General features: G+C 35.4%; 1 protein-coding gene and 1 long non-coding RNA gene across 3 annotated transcripts in view; one reads left to right on the top strand and one right to left on the bottom strand.

The window, feature by feature from the left end:
- Positions 1 to 24,927, bottom strand: part of LOC145686678 (NACHT domain- and WD repeat-containing protein 1) — a 1,466,154-nt gene that overhangs the window by 1,107,407 nt on the left and 333,820 nt on the right. The gene's annotated exons all lie outside the window — the stretch shown is intronic.
- On the top strand, positions 841 to 13,077 carry LOC145684910 (uncharacterized). Its single transcript, XR_014131429.1, has 3 exons — positions 841 to 1,060; positions 9,438 to 9,576; positions 12,243 to 13,077. It is a non-coding gene; the product is annotated as an uncharacterized LOC145684910 (long non-coding RNA).

The following is a 24,927-nucleotide window of genomic DNA, read 5'->3' as shown; positions in this document are numbered from 1 at the left end:
GTATTTCACATGACTATGAACCTGTACTATGAATCTACAATTTTAAGTTTCATACAGGGTTACTGTTCTGTACATTTCTAATGTTGAAAAATGTATTCGTTATCATTGTTATGACCATTATTGCTTCTTTATTGTTGCAGATTGTTTCGTAACTTGAAAATTTAAAATATAATTCAATCTTTTCGACAAATTACCTACATTTGTGTTCTAAAAGTATGAGAGATTTGTTTCTTCGTTCGTTATTTAGTGATCTTCCTTCTTAGGAAAAGGTTGGATATAATTTGAAAAAAGAAAAAGAAAGAAAGAAAGCGTATTTTTAAAAACCTGAGTCCAATATTTCACTGCAATTGTTTTCTATTTATAAAATAGAATGAAAAATAAGCATAATGATTTACCACGGAAAAACCTCTCTGAGGAGATCAATAATCACAGAAAAAAATGCGACTGTGTTTTATATTTACAAATAATATCTATAAGTGTGCCGCGAGAATCCAAGTAACACCCGTAGTGTGCCGCAAGTTGAAAAAGGTTGAGAAACGCTGATTTATACGATATATACGCCATTGAGTCTGGGAACGACTGCACTAGTTTAGTTGAGTTAAGCTTTGGTGCGTGAAGTATTGAGTTCTATCCACGCATTCTTGAGCTCTGCGTATTTTAAGTTACGTTATCGTATCTCAACTTCGTTTTTTTTTCTTTTAAAACTCCTGAAATAGTAATTATGAGGATCTACCATAATTTCACCGAATCTAGCATAATTTCGATCAGGTTTTGGAATAATTCCGAACTGTCAGTCTGGCAACGCTGATTTGAACCAGCGAGTTCTAAAACAAATGAGTGTTAGATACTGGTGGATCATTCATTTGTGAAGATGAATACAAATAAATTGCTTGAAATATTCCTTCCATTGAAGAAAATAGTAACAAGTCAAAATGTTCAATAGAGATCACCTAACGAATTTAGCATTTGGAGCCTACTAAGACTACATTTAAGTCGGAGGCGAGAAAAACACTGTTAATAGTGATGAAGAAAGAAAGAAAGAAGCTAACATTTGAAACAAGTAAGTTTTTATTTATTTATATATTTATAACATTTGACAAATTTCTTCCATTTTCAGGTTAGGGCAGAGCTTTGTATTTCTCTTAACGGCTTAAGTTTAGAGTTGCCCCTCAACCACAAACTGGTTTGTGATTTATGCACGAGTTAATTTACAACGCCCGCTCCAGCAGATACTCTCACTCAGAAAGGAGAAATTACACATTCCGCTCCAGCAGATACTCTCACTCAGAAAGGAGAAATTACACATTAATAATTTTATGAAAAAGAATCAAAACTTACCTAACCTTAAGCTAAACCCTACCCTACTTATTTATATCTTACTCTACTTTACCATACCCTACTCTACTATATTTTTTCAAAGGGCCCTACATATCGATGCGTAGTTGGGGCGTGTCTTACCCTTATGCACTGTAGTTTTTATGTTGTACGTCCATACTGTCCTTATACTGACCTCTCCTGATGTCAATCTGCACCGCTTTTTATAAAAATCAGGAAAATTTACAGGAGAAATGAGGTAAGAAATGATAATTTGAAGTTTTTATTTGATGTTTAGGAATTTAAGTTCGGTATGAGAGTTATGTTTAATACGAGAAAAGATATGTGGAAGTTAGTACTATTTGCCGGATGCGGAAGCATTCGCGGAAGGTTTCAGCAGCATGGTAGTTGTAAAATATGGCGAACAGGTGTAATGAATGCTCAAAAATAATGAAGAAAACCTTTTAAATTTTTGTAAAGCCAACAGAGTACTAAAGTTAAGTGAAATGTAATAATTTTTAATACTTTAAGCACTGTTTTTTGTATGTTGCAAAGTCCAAGGGCACCTACAGACTGGAGGGGCAACTCTAAACTTAAGCCCCAGTTTGTGCTAGGTAGCCACTGAAAAGCGCGAGTGCTATCTAACTGAGTCAGGGCAGAAGTGCAGCACGAAAGCCCGAGTGATAAAGGTGCGCCCGTAGGGAGCAGGCGCGTCATCGATGGGGGTTACGCGCATAAACGATGATAGTGGAATAGCACACTAACAACTATTTATTCCGAAGTTGGTCGTCGCCTACTTTTTGGCTAAAAGTGTAATAATTGGTTTCTTTCTTTACCAAAGCTTTACATTTAATTCACATAATAATGCCGAGTGAGCGTTAGCGAGTGGAGACGGGTTAGTGCAACGCAGGGCACGTTGTTTTCTGTTTTTATTACTGCTAAATGGAAATGAAATGAAATCTTTGAGTTTTACGTCCCACGGTTATGCCGGTTAGGCTAAAGGAGACGGTGATAATGAGAGATGAGTGAAATGGTGGAATGAAGAAAGTGGGAGGAAACGGGAGAACCCCGAGAAAACCCACAAGCACGGTGTTTGTCCACCACAAAGTTCACTTGGCGGAGGCAGGGTTCGAACCCGGGACCCCAAGCACCAGAGGTTACTGCTAAATGGGAAAACGAGCCTGTGTTCTAGAAGATTGATGCCTTCTTGGTTATGTCACTAACCGTTACAGTAGACAATATAACTTTCTCCACGTTTCTTTATATTAGTATATATCAGGGTTGGCAAAAACCATGTTTTTGTTGAAAAAAAACAAAAAAAACTTTTTTTTTGCTTTAAACCAGGTTTGTTTGATTTAAATAATTTGCTCTATATATTCATATCATATATGGACAGAAATAAGTTTGTTTCATCTTGATGTTATTATGCAACAACCGGGTTATGCTGGAAGGGGTCACATAAGCTTAATGCGGAATAAAAACCGCTTCTCGAGTTACATCCGAGAGAAATTGTCCTCCATTTGAACTCGGAACCAGGACTAATTAGCCACAAATGCGATACGTCTGCCGACTCACTCACGAAGGAATCCTCATAAAAATACGTTGAACTGATCTTTACATGCTTCTTGATATAATTGTCAAGAGTAATTTCAGAAGAGCAAAAAGATAAACAGCTCCACAAGTGAAACTATTATACAGAATTACATATGGACAATTTCAAAGTACTACGGAGTACAGAAGAACTAATTTAGTTCAAGTTAGTTAACAATGACTTTTATTGATACAAATTAAAGAAATACAGCGACTTAATTTGCATATCAGTGAGAAAAGTGAATAAAGATACGAATTATTTGAGTCCACTTTGGCTCAGACTCATGTATACATAAATAGATACCAGAAATACTTCTCATTTCACTAACTGCCTCTCGTGGGGTCTGTATGACCCCCCCCCACACACACACACACAAAGTACGGCATTTCGAAGTATTTTATCAATAGTAAACATTGAACGAAACAATATTTAGTATTTTTCTTTGATTGCAATTACATAACAATAATAACTACAAAAAAATTACAAACATTTATAAGCTTAAAAAAAAAGTTGCTTTTGTAGTATAATCTTTTTGAGTAATGCATGGGGAATTTAGGTCTGAATATAACACGAATAATGGGAGTGAAACGTGATAACCCACAAATGTCTGTTCATCAAGATTTTACAAACACTTACACTTTTACGAACATTTTTCGTTTTTTGGTTTAAACCAGTTGGTTTTTTTGAAAAGACCAGCTGGTTTAAACCAGCCAACCCTGGTATATATATAGGATGTAAGAAAATTTAAAGCATCAAACCTACAGAGGTGATTTGTCACATCAGAGCAAAGAAATAGTTCATATGGACCTGTGGTCAAAAGTCCATACTTCCGAAGCTATAGACTGTCGAAGACATAAGAAAATAAACTTTAAAAATCTATAGCTTCAGTGTGGGACCGTGCGCAGTCAAGGAAGACATCACTTAAGAACTAGTATGTGCCCTATTCAAATACCCATGTTTCAGAATACTGCGGTGCTTGCGTATCAATGGACAGTTTATGAGCACTTCAACTTTTCTGAGTATTCCTCAACTGGCTCTATAAAAATTAATGTGTAAGTGCCACAAGATTCTGAAATATGGATATTTGGATAGGGCACGTAGTAGCTCTTAAGTAATGTGTTGACTCGACTGGGATCGGTCTCACAGTAGTGGAACTCTGGACCTCTAAATTTCCTTTTCCCACGTTTTCGGCAGCCTGTAACTATAGACGTTTGACCACGGGTCCATATGAACTTTTTTTTTTTTCTTTTCGTGTGCAGAGTAAGAATTAAATGATAACTTAGCTGCTGGTAGTCGAATTTCGGTTAAAACTACGCTAGAAGTCGTGTAGCCGAATAGTAACCGAGCAGTACTCAGTGATACTACACTTTGCCTTTTCCTGGATTACTATAATACGGAAGGTATAACGTCGTTGCTTTCCCGTGAAAAGTTGTAGTGACGTTTATGGGGAGTTGCCAGCTTGGTTACTCGTGGCTCGCTGAGCGCAGTGAATGGTGGCTGGTGATTTGCTATCCTCTTACCACACCCCCAGTGACGAGCAGGTCCAAGTGCGGGAAGCCAACGACGCTATACCTTCTGACCTTTAGTTACCAAGAAAATTGTCAAAAGGTGTTAACCAACTTACTTGATTACATTAAGCAAAAGGAATAACAGCTGTACAGTTTTGCGGTAAAAATAGCCGTGTCGTCTTTGTAATTGCTCATTGCACTTAATTATTGCCGGTACTTGGGCTGTTATAGACAATTAGTTATTTGAACCCCTCTTCCTTGGTTGAAGGACTCAGTTATTCAGGATAAATTAACACGTCTCAATTGATCTTTCTTTTCGAGTATCGAAATTCTTATATAATATTAAATTAGCTGCAGTATGGGATATTTCGAAGTAAAGTTTTCTGGTCACAGTATGAAACATCCTCAGATATGCTAGTTGTCATTGTCGTGTATGCGATGCACTAACCAATTAAAGTAGTGTCTACTAATTACGGCTCTCGATTAATTTAATCGTGTGGTTGGCGTAATCATAAATATATTCATCTTTATTAAAAATTAGTTGCTATATAGATGTATATGTAGTATATAAGCGAATTTTAAAGGGAAATGTAGGCATAGTAACTCCCACAGGACTTTTTTACAGGGGGGAGTGGGCAAAAGGACCGACATACAAGCAAAGTCACGGATACAAATACCTAGAACCACATAATATTTAATGTAAAATACAATTATTACAACTCACTGCTAACTTTACTAACTGTTGTGTGTGAATAAAAAAATTAGCATATTTTAATACTAATTAGGAAAATCCATTGTTAAAGCAAGTGCTCCCTGCAGCGGGCGGCTATGGTTACAGAATACAGTTTTAGTGTTATTGATACTTCGTAAGTGAAATTCTCATTTAGTTGGGTGAGGAATCTAGAATACGATAGTGCTATGATAAAGAAAAGAGTAAGTTTTTATATTTTAGGTATGTTTTGTATTTGTAACCTGTTCTTCTTTCCGAAAGTATATTCTCCTTTAGAACAACTTAACTCTGTGCATCAGAAGTGCAGAAGTACAACTCTTATGTAAATCAGGCGCAAATATATATGTATTGAAAATTGAAAGTAAAGATTACCATAAAAAAAAGCAATGATAGAACGACAGTGCGAAAAATACGAACCAACCAGTGCTAGATAGCCACTGAAAAGCACGAATATTATTAACAGAGTGAGCACAAGGGCGTAGCAGGATGAGCTTAGTGTGCTTCCGTATGGAGCGGGCATGTCAGCGACGGTGGATATGCACGTAACCAAAGGTAGTGTAAAAATTTTATATCCCATACAACTATGCCTTACATCTAATATGGCTTTACTTCACTCCTGTGGTTCTGCATCATCACTTTACATAATGCCTTGACTTCATAATAGCTTCCTTACGGAGTACTATGCATTACGTATTACGTATTTCTACCTATGATAAATATTATAATAGATGTAAGGCTCCGATATATTGTTACATGTAGATTGCTATTGCAAAATGAATCAACATATAAATAACATAAATAATGGTTTGCGCCTTTCATTTCAACTCAGCAAAAAAAAAAAAAAAAAAAAAAAAAAAAAAAAAAATAGCATCACCATCTCAGATATTATTGGAACTTTTTTTATAGCAACTAGACATGTTTTTTAAATGACCCTTATTTTTTGTTGTCGGAAAAGATTTTCCCGCCAAGTAATGGGCCATCAAAACGGGAAGTACAATTTACGAATTTTAGAGGACGTGGAAAATGGTAAACTTCGTAGCCTCACCATTCAGCTATGGAGACAGATAGTTATAATTCTTGTTGTGGTATGTACACTCATGACAATAATTATTGTCGCATGTCTATAAATATGTTGTTGTAGGAATATAATTTGATAACGAATTCGTCCGGTATTTCTTATAATGTAGTATGTGTATAATCGGGAAGGACGATGTATGTGGCAAATTTCATGTCAAAAGAGCAGTAAATAAGAACAATAAAACGAAAATAAAACTTTCTTGTCAATTTAGCAATATTTTGTTTTACTCATTCTAATTTTCGTGTTTGTAATTCTTTTCTTCTGAAATTTACTACGAGTATACATTTCCCGATTATACATGTAGTATCAGTATCTATAGTACCCTGCAAAATCATTATCAAATTATATTCTTACAAGAAGACAGTTATAGATATGCGACATGAGTGTACATTTTGGACATGAGTGTACATACGGATATAAATAAAATATATTTTATTATAGTTTGGTTTGCGCATGCGTATCTTTTGGTACATAAATTAACAAATGAACGTAAGTTTATCTGAAAAGTCGAAGGTTATGCTTTCTTTCGAGCACTTCCGGTTCGAATTTTAAAATTCTATTTTACGGTTGGTAAGACCTAGTTACCCGCTTCGAAGAAAAATGTATTGCTTGTGTGTGCAACCGTTTTGTCGCAAAAAATTCGAGAAACCGTCAAGTTTTCAAAAATCACCTTTCTCGAAATCACCATACATTAAAATCCTGAAATGTTGTCAAATTGTTCAACTTTACATGAATAATAAACACACCAAATAGCATTGTCGACCAATGCTTCACGAATGAACTACAGCCTCTTGAAGTTAGCGAGGTTTCATTAACTTCAATATCACCGTTGGCAACACTGAAAACCATGAAAGTGCAACAATTTGATGATGTTTGTGGTTCACATTCATTAAATAAAGGATAACAGTTTTTCCTGGCTCCTTTTTATTATTTTGATCAAAAAGGCTCTCTGAAATAATATGAGCCTCCCCCTACTCCGTTTTCTGAAACCGATGTAACCTGAGGTGAAAATTACGATTACGAAACAAATTTTAAACTTACTTAAAATGGTTTTCGGAAACAAAGTTTCACTGATTTTTTCCACTCTGAAGTAATTATTTGCTTGCTTAGTGTCTTCTTCGCTAATAGCATGTCACCATGGCAGATGCTCCAATAGGTGTTGGTGCACTCACAACTCGTAGCACGTTGTCGATAGTCACAAAACACTTATATTCTCTTCTCTTATTCTCTTCTGGAAACGTGTACCCTGTTGAAGGTCCATGTGGAAACAAAGAAAAAAATAAAATGAAATCTTGGGCGTTTTACGTCCCACGTTTATGCCGGTTAGGCTAAAGGAGACAGTGATTATGAGAAATGAGTGAAATGGTGGAATGAAGAAAGTGGGAGGAAACGGGAGAACTCCGAAAAACCCACCAGCACGGTGTTTGTCCACCACAAAGTCCACACGGCGCGAGCTGGGATCGAACCAAGGACCCTAAGCACCGGAGGTGAACGCTCTACCACTGAGCTACCGCGCCTCCTGGAAACACAAAGAACACTGCAATTTCATGTAATTTATGATTTATTGATAATATTTCTGCTATCCATCACTGGTTATCATATATGCATGTAACAAAAGTTCATTTTTGCAGATTTCTTAAATCTACACTTTGAATTGCAGAAGCTCGATTTTGGGGAAAGCATGAAGTTAGTCCATGATGACCCGTTACTGCCATAAAAGCCAAAGATGACTTCGGTAAATACCAGTTACCGGTCGCACACTTTCCCACTTTTTTTTTTTTTTTTTTTTTTTAATTGTCGAATTCGGTTTTTGGCAACAAGACGAGAGTAATACCCGGAGTTGGTACTTGCACTATACTCACGAATTTTTCTGCAGGTTTAATACTGTGAATCTGTTTTTCGTTTTCCCGGGTTGCCACATTCTTATCCCCCCTCTCCCCAATACGTCGCAGAGACCCTTACCACGGCCGGTTTCACTGAAAAGCCACTGCTTTATCGGACCTGTCTGCATCTTGGACATCTGAAAGCAATTTTTAAAGTGGAATGCAGCACCATCAGAAATCACTGAAACGGTTTATGAAATTGTAGACACTTATTTTCACGTGTTCGAACCTTTTTCTATAACATATATTATCGCTTTTCTTCGAGTATTTTTAGAATCTTATTCATGGCTATGAGTACGAGCCGAATTGTGTGTTTTGTCATCGCTTATTACGGCAAAACTGTCAGTTGTTTCATAATAATATATCACTCCCGTAAAGAAGGACATTTGCTCGTTTCTCCAGTGATCATTCTGAACTTCCCTTTGCAGAATAACAGTCCAATTTAAGCGAAGTTCACATACAGTAAAATAGAATTTGTATCTTGAAATTTTACACGATGCTTTGCGGTAACATTTTTTTTTTACACTTTCATTGTTTTCATTGTTGCCAACTGTGACTTCAAAGTTAAAGAAAGTTCGCTAACTTAAAAAGGCTGTAGTTCATTCATGAAGCATTGGTCGAGAATGCTATTTGGTGTTTATTATTCATGTACAGTTGAACCATCTGACAAAATTTAAGAATTTTAAATTATGATGTTTTCGAGAAAATGACGATTTTTGAAAATTTGACGATTTCTCGAATTTTTTGCGATAAAACGGTTGCACACAGAAGCGATAGTTTTTTTTTTGGGGGGGGGGAAGCGGGTAACTAGGTCTTACCAACCTTGAAAACGGAATTTAAAATTCGAACCGGAAGAAAGCATAAACTTCGACTTTTCACATAAACTTACGTTCATTTGTTAATTTATGTACAAAAAGATACGCATACGCAAACCAAACTGTAATAAAATATAGTTTATTCATATCCCTATGTACATACCACAACAAGAATTATAACTCTACATGTCTCCATAGCTGAATTGTACTCCCCGTCCTTGATGGCCCATTACTTGGTGGAAATTTTTTTCCGAAAAAAAAAATACGGGTCGCTTAAAACACGTCTAGTTTCTATTAAAAAAAAAGTTTGAACAATATCTGAGATGGTGATGGTACAATTTTATTTTTATTTATTTATTTATTTTTGCCTCAATTGAAATGGAAGGCACCAGATATCTAATTTAAGTTAAAAACAATGTACGTTTCTCATTAATTTTTAGTTACTATAAAGATGTGACTTAAAATTTGTAAAATACTGTACATATTTTAATTTTTTGCATTTTCTTTTTCTATAATAGATTATTAAAACACATGGTACAAAACATAAGAAATGTTTATTAAGTACTGACCTGTTCCGAGAGATCAGAAAAGATGAATACGAGCTGGTTTTGGAATGAAAATGGTGTTCTTTATGCTATGTATTGGGTAGTTCAGGAAGTGAGTATTTATTGAATGTTTTATTATTATTATTCGATATTCCCATTATACCATATAGTTAAGGCTCTATTGTATTGATAGAAAGTTGAGACACTATAATATTAATAAATTTTCATAGAAATAGGCACTAACTATACATTTAAATAGAAAGAATGTGTCAAATAAAATTTACTGTAGGTAGCCAATGACACCCCAAAATAAATAAACTTTTGTTCTTTATAATATATCGAACGTAAAGAAACGACATTGGTTGATTTGGCGCTTTATTGATGCATTTCGAAGGAAAAAAGAGAAGCAGGACACGAGGCAATGCTTCGAGAAGACGATTCGCCCAAGAAAAGAAGAAAATTCCCGACGAGAGCTTACGTCGTGGTTCGGATTCCACGTTAATCAGTAGGTTCACGTTTTGTATGGCCTCGCTGTTCACGGGACGTTAAACTCAAATTCAACTGAACTGAAAGAAGAAAATAGATTCAAGCTGATGAAAGAATTCGCCGTACAGAATTTTGAAACTGTTGACATTGCAGAATAATGCTGGATTTGGCCCATAATTCCGTCATGGAATGTTAATGTCATGGTAATTGTAACATAAGACAAAGTAAATTATTCAATAGGTATATTAGATTTCACTGTTGTTTCCTTTCCAATTATCTGTTGCAAATACGTAGTAATAAGCAGTAATGCAGTGTTATGAATTGCTATGAAGTTATGAATATCCTTTACGTTAGAGATATTGTGAAGATAACTTCACAGAAGTTTACTTTGGGGTCCTGTAGGATGCCTACAGCAAATTTTATTTTAGCCCAATATAGATTCATGCTGAGAAAAATTTCTGCAGGTCATTGTCTCCGATTTTCCTGAAATTAGGATATATCATTCTAAAAACAAAATAATTAGACCCATTTTTTTTTCGCATTATACAAAAAAAATATTAGAACTAAATTAAGCATTTGTTGCAACTGAGACTTTCAGTGACTGTTTGCCATGGCGTTTTAAAGAAAATGTGGATCAAATTTAACCTTTCCGAACCTCTTAATTTTAGGTTGTGCAGTTATTTTTTGAGTTTTAGTGATATTAATGCCTATTTTTAAGGCTTTTAGTACGTAATCATCCGGTTTCTATTTTTGAAGTACAATATAACCCATTTAAGTAGATTAACCTATTTAAATATACGGCTTTGCGTCCAAACGTCTCGCTCCCAAACGTCCTGCTCCGGTATCACAGGGTGGTATAGGAGCAGAGGGCTGGTGTTATTTATCACTAGCCTTTAAGATATATATATATATATATATATATATATATATATATATATATATATATATGTGTGTGTGTGAACATAGTGAGAAGGACCACATATACTTCTACCTTATTAATTTATACAGTATGGCGCTAAATTCGGTGTACAAAAGCAGAGGGGTGATTCCTAAGAGAAAAAAAAAAATCCAATAAACATAGGGCGAAAACCCCATCGTTTATGTGTTATAGGCTGCTGAAATCATGAAAAAATGAACTTTAAAGGTTCATAGCTCCAAAACTTTGGGACCTACCTTGGTCCGGTCAAGACTTCACTTAGAACCTAGTATGTTCCCTATCCAAAAATGCGTCTTTCAGAATCCTGAGGTGCTTCCACAACAATGTTTATAGAGGGAGTTTGACTACGGGCCTATAATATAAAGTATTCTCCAACTACCTCCATAAAAATTGTTGCGTGAGTACCTTAGGATTCTAAAACATGTATTTTTGAATAGAGCACATATTAGTTCCTAAGTGAAGTCTTGACCCGACTTTGGTAGGTCCCATAGTTTTGGAGCTATGGACCTTTACAATTGATTTTTTCATGTTTTCGGCAGCCTATAACACGTGAACGATGGGCTTTTCGCCGTAAGTTTATTGGAACTTTTTTGTTTGTTTTACTCTCAGGAAACACTCCTCTGCTTTTGTACGACGAATTTAGCGCCATACTGTAGGTATCGTTAAAAAAATGTAAATATTAAGCTAGGCTTAATCTGCACTTTTTTAAAAAAGTTTTTATCTCTATTACTTTATGGCAGGCATGCATATAGCGGAGTTGGGATTTGGGCGCCAGAGTCCAGCGGGCAAGCTCTGTGTCGGTTTTCTACATTATTTATTTACAAATACTGAACAAAAATTCAGAATAAATTAAATCTTTTAAAAGTTTTTTTCTTTTTAACTCTTTTTAAAGCGAGCTTATCTTCTTTATCTTTTAAGTCGAAGCAGGAAATATAAACCACCGAACGATTTCTGTGTATGAACTGTCAAACTCGTAACCCAGCTGAGTTACTTTCCTTCCTTCGCTCAGTAATACTCATGCATCTACAATTTCCATTTTCATCCTAAATTAAGTTTATTGTGTTCTGTAATATCATTATTTTAAGTTTGGATCATAGTTTCAATTCTATATCTACACTATAACTTTATTCAGCGTACCAAATTTGAGTGATATTTATTAAGATATTTAGTATATAACTTCCAAAAGTATAGGAAACAATGTTTTAGTATTTTGGATAGCCTGAGGTAAGATAAAAAAAAAAAAAAAACCCGCATAAAACGCTTCGTTTGACTTAACCTTGATTCTGAGATATCTTTCGTTTTTAAATTTTGCCACACATGCTACAAATAGTAATTTTACAATTGCTTTATTTTAGGAGTCCACTGTGTTTGGAGGCTATCAACCGAGATGATTTCAAGGTACGCCGCACACAGGTACTACATAGACGGTACCAAATTTGACCGTAAGTAAGGATGAATCCCAGAAAAAGGAAGAAAGTGTTGTGACTCACCTAGCATTTCAAAGTGTCTTCCTATGTGATGAACTATCATCAGCCTCCCATCATTAGCGTGCGGCTTGCTCAATTTGCAGATTCGACGAAAAACGTTGTATATATAGAGAGTTTGGCATAGAGACATTTAGTATAGGAAGCCCAAAATTCATAGCGTCAACATAACACCAATTTAAAAATATAGACTGAAGATCTAATTAATTCTTATTGACTGTGATATTTTTTTTTATTGGCGTAGCTCGTTTCGTGTGATGTATATGGTACTCATTTAAGCTAATTTGCGTGCATATTATGCTGTTTTAATTTATGGCAGTTAAATCACACTTCAGATTCTAAAGTAATGTATAATATACCTACTTCGTATCGTTAAATATATTCTTAGATGAAGGTGACAGAGAACTTTTCAAGAAATAGTTTAACTTATTTTGTGTGTGTTGAGGGGAGGGGGGACGTAAGTAAACGCATGATTCTGCTGCTTGGTTTTCGGTGATTGGTACAGTCATCTTCTGAACTACAATACTAGGGTGTGGGAAAGAGTTTGTAAGATGCAACTCTGTTCAAACTTTTCTTACAAAGTGTTTTTTTTTTTTTTTAATGTTAAATAAAACTTGTTAAAATTGATACACTGATGAGGTGTATATACATTTCAAACTATTATAATGTACGGTATGCAATTAGTAGACTTAAATGAATATAGACTTTTTGTTTATGTATTCACAGTAAATATATTGTGTACTACAAATGTATACTTAATGTAAAATTTAATAAATTATTACTGTAATTATTCTCAATGAATGTACAGGATTTTATTTTATGTATTGTCTTTTGAAGGTTCATTCCTTTATTTGGCTTTCGGTTTGTTATGTAATCATAAGGAATGTAAGATGGTGGAATTTAGATCATTTTAAGGATAATTTCTCTATTATATACGATAACTCAAAGAAATAATCGATTGTATATCGCATTAAATATTTACATGATATAAAATAAGTTATTTTCCCCATTTATCATGTATAAATCTTACCACCAGTGGGGTTCTGTAGTATAGACACTAGTTGCCCAAGTAGTTCACAAGTTGCGGTATAGTCAATGCGGTCTGGTTGCTTGAGCACTGACTTCAGGAGTGGTAGAATGAGTGACTATTCGGAAACAGTGAGTAGCCTAGTGGTTAATGCATCGATACGGTAAGTTGAAGTTACAGGTTCAAATCTTAGTCCAGTCTTGCATTTTCTTTCCTTTTGTAATTATGTACTTTAGCTTAGTAGACCTGATTTCTTTATACTCGAGTTATTCCATCATGACTTTCAACACAAGGACGACATGAACCACTCACATGTTGATAACTGGGATGTCTTCCTTGTGCTCTGTCATTTATTCTACGCACTACAATAGCTGTTTTAGTGTTGTGTAAAACATACAACGTAGAGCACAGTTAAGACACCTCGACTGTGGACATCTGAGTGGTCCACGTCGTCCTTGTGTTAAGAGTCATGGTGCAATAAAATGGTTTCATGATGATATGATCACGTTTTATAGTGATTCTTTATAAGAAAAACTCATTATATACACGTGTTTGTAAGTTTCGTATACTTTTAATACTTCTGTAAGAAACTGTACTATAGCTTTTTTTTTTTTTTTTTTTTTTTTTTTTTTTTTTTTTAGTTCCATTAAGAATACTTTTCACAAAATGCATGTGATTTGTTCCGATTGTTATTGTTCCTCCATATTTTTAAATGAATATTGACATAGATATAGAATGTGTGTCCGAGATAATTTAGTTTTCTCCACTTGTACTGCACAGTGCCCCCTGTGGTGTCGCCTTGTAATATTAAGGGATCCCGGGTACATGACAAAATATTTAGAAAATATTTTCTGTACATGATAGAAAATATTCAGAGAATATAAGGTAGACAAATCAAAAACATTTTCAAATTACTTTTCTTGGTGTTCTGTAGCAGTAGCAAATGTTAAGAAAATATTAAACTAGTTTCAGACGAATTTGTGCTAACAAAGAAAATATTTACGATTTATTTTTCAAATAGCAATTGATATGTTTTTGATTTGTTATTGTATGTAGTTTCAGAACGTACTTAAAGTATTTTCTAACATTTTCTGGTTTTCGCAGAGAAATATTTTAAATTCTTTCTGAATATTTTTCCGTCATTACCACCATAACACCTACAGTTTGAAATACATTTCTTTCTTCAACCCATAAGTTAGAATACTAGAATTTATTTCAACAAATTTATGTGATGATAGAAGTTTCCGTGTGTTCTAAACCGGTTCCAACATACACAGACTTCTACCACCCCATCAATTTGTAAAAATGAAATCCAGATATTTTAACTTACAAGAGTTGGAAAACTGTTCAGTATGCATTTCCTTCAGTATTGAAGAAAGAAATGTATTTGAAACTGTAGGTGTTATCGTGGTAATTACGAAAAAATATTCAGAAAGAATTTAAAATATTCTATGTGAAAACCAGAATTCGTTAGAAAGTATTTTAAGTACATTCTGAAACTACATGCAATAACAAATCAAAAACATATCAATTGCTATTTGAAAAATGAATCGTAAATATTTTCTTTCTTAGCACCTGAAACTAGTTTAATATTTTCTAAACATTTTCTACTGTTACAAAACACCAAGGAAAATAATTTGAAAATGTTTTTGATATGTCTACCTTATATTCTCTGAATATTTTCTGTCTTGTACAGAAAATATTCTCTAAATATTTTGTCATGTACAGAAAATATTCTCTAAATATTTTCTGTCATGCACAGAAAATGTTCATTAAATATTTTCTGTGATGTACGGAAAATATTCACTAAATATTTTTTGGTATGAGTGGAAAATATTTTAAAATTGTTATTTTACAGAACATTAATTTTTGTTAAAAATGGATTAAAAATCTTCAGAAAACACTTCAACTAAGTACCCAATACATTGTAAAAATATTTAGAAAAAATTTCTTTATTTTAGACAAATGATTTTCAGTGTTATTGGCAAATGATTTTAAAATATTCCATGCGAAACATTTTAAAAACCATTCCGTTAACATTGTATAAAACGTTTCAAATACATTTTCAGTAATGTGTGGAAATGATTCAGAAAACATTTTTCGGAAAACTTTTCTAACGGCGTATAAAATATTTCTACAACGTTTTTGAGTATATTGCGAAAATATTTTCAGTATTATTTGGAAAATGTTTTCAACAACATATGGAATATATTTCCTTAAGGGAAGTAGGATACATTTTCTGAAGGAAAATGATGGTACGTTTTAGAAACGTTTTGAAAATATTTCATTGCTGTGTGGGTTACTTCGGTGCTCGCTCAACCCCCACGGCACAACATTAGAAATGATGGAATAAACAAAGTGGCTGGAAACGGAAGAACATCGAGAAAATCCACGCACACGATGTTTGTCCACCACAAAGCTCACTTGGTGAGAGCTGGAAACGCAAAAAGTACCCCAGGCACCAGAGGTGGACGCTCTACCACTGCTACCGCGGCCAACTAAAAAAGGTAGGGAAAAAGATGATCAAGTGGATGGATATAGTGGAATGACAAAAGTGGGAGGAGACAGGAGTATCTAGAGAAAATCTACTCGTATGGCGTATGTCCATGTCCACCACAAAGCCCAGTTGATTGAAGTTGGAATCGAACAAGGATCCTACGGGCCAAATGTTAGAGCTTTATCGCTTAACCAGTGCGGTCCCACTATGCTTCATGCGTAGCTATCTCATAGTATGTTACACTGTATTTACCACAATAACAGTTACACACTTTGAAACAGCAGAAATTAAATATTACCTATCTGACGAGTTCATTCACGGGTTTGTTTTAAGGAGTCACTTCTGTGTGTTTATATGCAGTTATTGGTTCAAAGAGTAGTCGGGAGAGGAGATATGAGTGTGCTTTTCTGCATTATTTACAGGGTGGCCCGAAGATAAGAGTATTAGTATGAAACGTTGTAAATAGCTGTATTTTTCATAACTGTTCTCCAAGTAGATTTGTATATAACCGAAGCCAGTTTTGTGAAGTTTAACAAAAAGTCAAAAAAAAAAAAAAAAAAATCTTGAAAACAGTTCTTGTTTGTAAAAGAATATATATTGATCGTTTTTGGCTGTTGCAATGGTCTGTTCAGGCAGCCTGATAAAAATTCAGCATAGCATAACAACAAAAATTGCTTTCTTATATGCAAGCAAAATACTACTACTACTACTACTACTACTACTACTACTACTACTACTACTAATAATAATAATAATAATAATAATAATAATAATAATAAGGCACAAGTTTGGTATGGTTAGTGTAGGGTGGCGCCGAATTCTACTTTGCCCCGGGCGCCGAAATCTCTTCTACGGTCTATCTCTAACTCTATCTGAATATTGAAAGTCAATACAAACAGTCCATTTCTTGAATATGTTATAGTATTGACAAAGTTATTGTTGTAATTTGAAGTGGAAAATAATAATAATAATAATAATAATAAAAACAATTGAGAATGCTCTACAAGCATTGGAAGAACGAATTTATAAACAATTATTTTTTCTTATTCTACAGACTTTCTTGTAATATCTATCCACTTATAATTTTCGTAAGTTCTAAATTTTTTCCACATGTTTCGTTTAAGAGTTTTGTTAAAACGTTCTATGATATGTTGTTTTACGAGGACACGTGATCAAATGGAGGGCTCAAAATTGAAAAAATCTCAAAATATCATTTCTTTATGATATACGGTTCCCGAGATATAACTCCTTAAATCTTCGGAAATCAGGTTTTTTTTTTTTTTTTTTTTTTTTTGGCAATATCTCGGGAACTGTAAGAGTGACGCGAAAAATTCCACCGCTTTCTCAGATAGTTTTTGATGCTCTATGAAATGGAGGACTCAAAATGAAAAATTCGCAAATAACACCCACACACACACACATATATATAACTAACTAACTAACTAACTCTATGGCCTATGGAACCCCGAGGTTCAGTGCCGCGTTCACAAAAGCTCTCCACTGACTTCTATCCTTAGCTAATTGGATCCAGTTTCTACTTTGTATTCCTATCTCTGCGAGATCCATCTTAATATTATCCTCCCATCTGCGCCTAGGTCTTCCTAATGGTCGTTTTCCTATGGGTCTACCAGTCAAGACTTTGAAAGCGTTTCTACTTTCTTCCATTCTAGCTACATGACCTGCCCACCTAAGCCTCCTAGACTTGACGACCCTAACAATGTTGGGTAAACCGTATAAACTATGTAGTTTCTCGTTATGAAGCTTCCGCCATTCCCCATTCTCGTTCCTCTTGGGTCCGAATATTCTTCTCAGGATCCTGTTTTCAAATACTTTCAGTCTATGTTCTTCCCTCAGAGTAAGCGACCATGTTTCGCAACCATACAGAACAACAGGCATGATTATCGTTTTATATATTTTAAGCTTCAAATTCCTCGACAGAATTCGCGACGACAAGAGATTTTGAACCGAATAGTAACACGAATTCCCTGCTTTTAGTCGACATTTAATTTCTTCGTGAATATGATTTTCGTCTGTTAATATTGATCCTAAATATTTGAAAGTATCCACTTTATCAAAAGTATTATTTAATATTTTAACGCATCCACAATTTGCCGTATTACGGTCCCGACGCACTTCCATGTATTTAGTTTTCTCTGCATTTACTTGTAAACCCATGTCCCTGCAAGCGTTTAATAATACCTCTGCATTTATTTCTACTGTTCTCCTATCATCCCCTATTAAATTTACATCATCAGCATATGCCATAACCTGGTGAATGCCGTTCAACTCTAGGCCCTGGTTGCTATCTTTGATTTTCCGTATGGCGTATTCCAGCACAAAGTTAAATAATAATGGCGACAACGCATCTCCTTGTTTCAGGCCATTTTCGACGTGGAAGCTCGTGGACAAAAATTTTCCTACCCGGACTTTACTTTGGGATTCACTTAAACATATCTTAATTAATCTAATTAGCTTTCTCGGTATCCCAAGCTCTGTAAGAACGTTGTATAATGTTTCTCTCCTAACCGAGTCGTAAGCCTTTCTAAAATCAATAAATAGTTGATGTACCGGGGTATTGTATTCCCACTTCTTTTCGAGTATTTGGCGAATGGTAAATATTTGGTCGATAGTTGATCGATTTCGTCTAAATCCGCACTGATAATTTCCAATAATTTCATCTGCGTATGGGGTCAATCTTGCTAACAGAATATTTGAAAGGATTTTATAGGATGTTGACAGAAGAGAAATGCCTCGATAATTATTACAGTCAGTTTTGTCGCCTTTCTTGTGAATTGGGACAATGATTGACTCTTTCCACTCTTGTGGCAATTCTTCCTTGTTCCAGATAAGGAGAATGAATTTGTGTATCTTGTTCCACAATTTTTCGCCTCCAGCTAAAATTAACTCAGCCGGAATTTCATCTACACCCGGAGATTTGTGTTTCTTTAATTTCTTTATAGCGGCTTCCACTTCTATTCGATTGGGTTCTGGAATATACGGTTCTGCGGTGTGTATCTCCTTTTCTCCACGCACATTAGTCTTTGGCTGCGTGTTCAGCAAATCGTCAAAGAAATCTTTCCATCTATTTAAGAGGCTATCCGTATCAGTGAGAACTGTTCCGTCAGATTTCTTTAATATATAAGCACGAGGTTGATAGCCTTTCTTAAATTCGCTGATCCCCTTATACATGTCCCGAATATTTTTATTTTTACTATTATCTTCAAGTTCCTTAATTTTAGCTTTCAGAAAATCTCGTTTCTTTGTTCTAAAAGTTTTGGAAGTTTCCCGCCTGATATCTGCGAAATTTTGTGTAGTTGTTTCATTCGGATTTTGTAGCCACCGTAATTTTGCCTGTTTTCTCTTCTCTACTAGTTTAATGCATTCTTGGTCGAACCATGGTTTGTTCCTACGTATTTCCGCGTGTCCCAATTTTTCTATTGCTGAACTTTTAATGCTATCTCTAATTTCAATCCAAGTATCCTCAACACTAGTGCACTCCGAGTCTTCTAAAACCGAGAATCTATTCGAAACTTCAATCTGGTATTCCTCTCTTACTTTGCTCTCTTCTAATTTCTTTAAATTAAATCTCTCCGTTTTCGGACATTGAGGATTACATTTATTCAACGATAATCTCTCCCGTATTATCGCTGCTACCAGGTAGTGATCAGTGTCACAATCAGCCCCTCTAAACGACCGGACGTCAATTATGCTAGATTGTCTTCTTCTATCTACTAAAACGTGATCAATTTGATTATGTGTTTTTCCGTCTGGTGATGTCCAAGTGTATTTATAAACGTCGCGATGTGGGAATTTTGTATATATATATATTCATACATGCAATACACACACAGAGAGAGAATTTAGTAACGAAATTTTTCAACTTTCGTTGAAAATCATCTCACAGAGTGAGACACTCCGATATTAGAAAGACTACATAAAAACTGTTAGAACTTTGTAGAAAAGAAACAAAAAAATTGAACTCATATAGTATTCAATAAAAACAACAGACACAGAAGTGGGACTGTTATTAAAATTGGTATACCTGGTATTTTATTAAACTTTACTATTCAAAATATAGCTATGCATAAATCCACTCTATAGACCAGTGGCGTACGAAAGGATAATATGCGTTTAAGACTACCTCCTATTAGTATAGCTATATCAAAAACTGATTGTGCTAATACATATGCAATATAGTCTATTTGTGATATCTTCGAGTACCAATTTCCTTATAATTTATCACAAATGTTGTACTGCCATGCTAAAAACAGAACTTACTTCATAAAAGCTCCCGTTAACCTTACATAAGATTTGAATTACTTGGTTATGCATTGTCTTCTCTTTTTTTAGGGCGAAGGAGTTCTTTCTCGTCCGCATAAGCATCAAAGTGTACCCGTCTGAGGATGCGAGTAAAAACATCAAAGAATAAGCAGGTTGCAAATCGACAGTAGGCAGATTCTTATCGGCAATAGGCAGAGGCAGATTGAGGGCGGAAACCTGGGGAAGGCGGTGAAAGCTACTCAGTTTTCTTTCTGTCACAGGGCTTTTGGAGCACTATAGTATTCTCGCCGAGTCGTGAAGCTTGGGCTCTAAACTAATCATAGAAATATTTTACTTGAGCTCTAACACATCGGAAAACTTCGGTACAATTCGTGGAGCCGCTTCCCGAGCGTACACTTGGGAAAACGTCAAACAGCTTAAATTCACCAACAATGTTGCCAAACTTTGAAGACATAGTAAACGAGTATATAAAAAAGCATTTAAAAATTACAAATAATAACACTGCACAACAATAACTACTGTAACAACTATTCTAAAATGGTAACAATAGCACAAATAGTAACAACGAAAACATAACGCAACAAAAAAAAAATTAGCAAAACGGAACTTGACGCCAATCCAACAACACTGTACTCTCAGGAGATGTTTTCCGTGTAGCGCGAGAGAAGACACTGACATAATTTGATGGGTGGGGGTTGACGACCAGAACACACCCTCGCTTTCTATTGGGTGGTGAAATCGATAGATCTAGGTCAAGCTTCACGACTCGGCGCGAATACTATAGTGTCTGTACCACAGGGAGCGGAGAAAGGGAACGAATCTCTGCCCCTCTGGTTCCATCTATGGCCATAGGTTTGCCAATTCAAATTTTTAAGAATAACTAAACGAAAGTAGTAAATGGTTAAGTATGTATGTATACATGGAAATATTGTATAAGTCGAGTAGGGTATTGGCTTGTAGTATGATGATACAACATTACGGAATAACAGTTTCGTATCTCATTGATAAAGAACTCACTTCTGGTTGGAGAGGTTCCCGGTTCCATCCTAGGTCATGTAAGTCTGTGGTGGATAACATCGTATCCTGTATCCTTCTACAACCTTAATCTACCTAATCATTCACTCTCATTACGCAACCGTTTGCTTTAGCATTTCATTTTCGTTCGTTTACTCAATGTAACACTAATATGTTTTTATTATAAATATTTATTTTACTTGTAATATGACAGGATGGAACCCGCAAGAGTGCTGATTTGTTGATAACAAGCGAATGAGCGTCCAGGGAAAAGGTAAGCTACCAATCAGATGTTCCCTCCATACTATGCTGGCTATCTAGTGGCATACATGGTTTGAAGTCAACGCTTGAAAATAAAAGTTTGCTGTGCACTTTTGAAGCGATGGGATGCGATAAGATTAACACGATTTGCATAGTAAAGCAAGCTGGTAGCCAATGGATAAAAATCACACATGATTTAAATACATTTTCAGCAGAGATCACTTTCCGTTCAGTAGCAGAGATCAGCACAGTAGCAAATGCAGTAGAACAGAGATGTTAAAGCGTCAATTTAATTTCGTGGTTTCTAAATATAAACAACTACATTTCTAATCACTAGTATTAAATAGAAATGAAACGAGTTTGAAGAATTTTTGTACGTTAAGTATATAGCCACGAGGGAGCTTATAATTACATTACTTTTTATACATAAATACATATATTTGTATAAGTTACTATATTTATATGGTCCTGCCGAACAGTTATACAGGGTGATTCAGGAGAAATGTCTATAATTTGTGAGGTGATTCTGTATGTAAAAACAAACCGTAAAAGTCCTATAAAAAGTGTCCAATTTTTTATCGTTACGGAACGGGAGTAGGTTGAAGAACATCCATGAATAATTATGAAGACAAGTGTAAATATTACTTACCGGAATGCTGTATAGGTGCTGTGATGGGACAGATGACTTTTGATTCTGCGGACAACAATCTGACATTTATAAATTCAATGTGGAGGATGCAAGGAGTGAAAGAATCCAAAATATTAACTGTCGGGGACGATACGTACGTACACTCATGTCCAAAATTATTGTCGCATGTCTATAAACATGCTGTTGTGGGAATATAATTTGATAACGAATTTTTCCGGTATTTTTATAATGTAAGTATGTGTATAATCGGCAAAGACATGCATGTGACAAATTTCATGTCAAAAGAGCGGTAAATAAGAACAATAAAACGAAAATAAAACTTCCTTGTCCACTTAGCATCATTTTGTTTTACTCATTCTAATTTTCGTATTTCTAATTCTTTTCCTTTGAAATTTACCACAAATATATTTGGTCTAGGAATTAATTCGTGCGGTTGGACAAGAGATGGCGCAACGAACGGAGCGTCCCACAGTTCCGTGTATCCACACATGTGTTGCAAACCCCTGTCATCGCGTATCGTTCGTAGTATAGGGCAGTGGATTAAAGCGTCAACACCAGTTTGTAGTTAAGTGAACATGGCGCAATTTGTGCCTGATAAAGTGTTTTTGCGGGGTGTCCTGCTGCATTACTTTAACATGCAGAAAAGTGCGACTGAAAGTCATCGTATTTTGGTGGAAGTGTATGGTGACCATGCTCTACCTGAGCGAACGTGTCAGAAGTGGTTTGCACGGTTTAGAAGTGGTGATTTCGGCTTGGCAGACCAAGAGCGAGCTGGACAGCCAAAAAAATTTCAAGACGAAGAATTGACAGCATTGCTCGAGCAGGATTCGTGTCAAACGCAGGAACAACTTGCAGCAGCATTAGGCGTTGATCAAACAACAGTCTCCAAACGCTTGAAAGCCATGGGAATGATTCAAGAGATGTCACATTGGGTTCCACATGAATTGAAAGACAGAGACGTTGAAAGACGAAAAACCATTTGCGAATTGCTGCTTCAACGACAGAGCAGAAAGGGGTTTCTGCATCGAATTATTACGGGTGATGAGAAGTGGATCCATTACGAGAAGCCTAAACGAAAAAAGGCCTGGGTGAAACCAGGTGAACCAGGTCCATCACAACCAAAACGAGATATTCACTGTGCAAAGGTTATGCTGTGCATATGGTGGGATATGAAAACTGTGGTGTACTATGAGCTGCTGCAACCGGGTGAAACTATGAATGGATAACGTTATCGACGACAATTAATGCGTTTGAAGCAAGCTCTGGCCAGAACACGACCAGAATGGGAGAACAGACATGATAAACTTATTGTTCAACATGATAACGCTCGCCCACATGTCGCAAAACCGGTCAAAACCTATTTAGAAAATGTCGGATGGGAAGTTTTACCCCACCCGCCGTATTCACCAGACGTTGCTCCTTCGGACTACTACTTGTTCGATTGCATGAACAACGATTTGATTGGACAGCGGTTTACTTCTTCAGAAGATATCGAAACATGGGTCTCTGACTGGATCGCTTCCAAGGATGAGGACTTCTTTCGCCACGAAATCCGTACATTGCCTGACAGATGGGCGAAAGTGGTGGCTAGCGATGGACAATATTTTTCTTAAGGTATTTATGTATTTTGTGTTTGTACTACAGCTTCAATGTGTGCGTACCAACCGCACGAATTAATTCCTAGACCAAATACATTTTCCGATTGCTCACATACTATCATTATTAAAAGTACCCTGCAAAATCATTATCAAATTATATTCTTACAAAAAGACAGTTATAGATATGCGACAATCATTTTGGACATTAGTGTACATATTTACTGGTTAAAAATATTTCAAGTATTAATGAAGTCAATATGTATAAACACTCTGTTACTTTATTCGTTTTATAAATATATATAACATATGTGAATATGTCATCTTTAACAGTGAACTTCTATGTGTTGTTTACTTTTCACCTGTGTTACGTGAGATGATATTTTTCATGTTAATAGAAAGCTTCTGAAAAAAATTCTAAAAAAAATAAAAAAGGGCACAAGGAAGATAAACGAGAGCCCTTTTTGGCAACATCAACAAGTACTCTTTTCATCTCATTCTCTCTCTCTCTCTCTCTCTCTCTAGGAGTAACAACAGCTGGAAAACTGCTGGGAGGGGATGAGGGGGAGAGGGAATTCCCTCGTGTATAATTCAACTTTCATCACTTTTCTGAGAGCAAACTCCGTTCGTCCATTTAATTCCGTGAATGTTTGATGCTCCCTAGTTGAAACCTTCGAGGTCTTTCTACCCGACCACACATGGCGGATGTTACAGTTAGGCAGGTGTTAGAGGCATTCCTCTGTTTTCTTTCCTCGTTTCTTTGTTTTTTTTTTTTTTTTAACTATATACGTACAAATCCTTTTAAATATTTCCCACTATCTTTAATTCTGATCGTCAGTGTAATTTTGTTGATTTATATTTCACATACAACTACCATGACCTTTCTGGACAAAAGGTGTAGGCGTTATCTTGCATGCTAGAGTTTTCATTATGTATATCGCATATACCGTACAACGCAAACACATTTGGTAGAATAGTTACTTCTTGAATTATTTTCAACATAATTATGTTTAGATGAAACGGTAAAAGTAATGAGCATTCTGCAAGAGCTTTAATTAGTGTAGTCTATGTTATGCTCAAGACAAACGAGGGTTTCCCACCAGTAGCGTACTAACAGGTCGATACACCAGGCGACTGTTTCAGAAACGTAGTACAATACAACGAGTGGCAAATCGAGGTTTAGTAATGGAAGGAATTAAAGCTTTTGTAATTGAACATTGCATGGTTAAGAC

This window comes from Thermobia domestica, chromosome 5 (assembly GCF_964235325.1).
Source record: "Thermobia domestica chromosome 5, izTheDome1.hap1.1, whole genome shotgun sequence".
In the NCBI taxonomy this organism is placed as follows: Eukaryota; Metazoa; Arthropoda; class Insecta; order Zygentoma; family Lepismatidae; genus Thermobia; species Thermobia domestica.
This window is presented reverse-complemented; position numbering and strand designations above follow the sequence as displayed.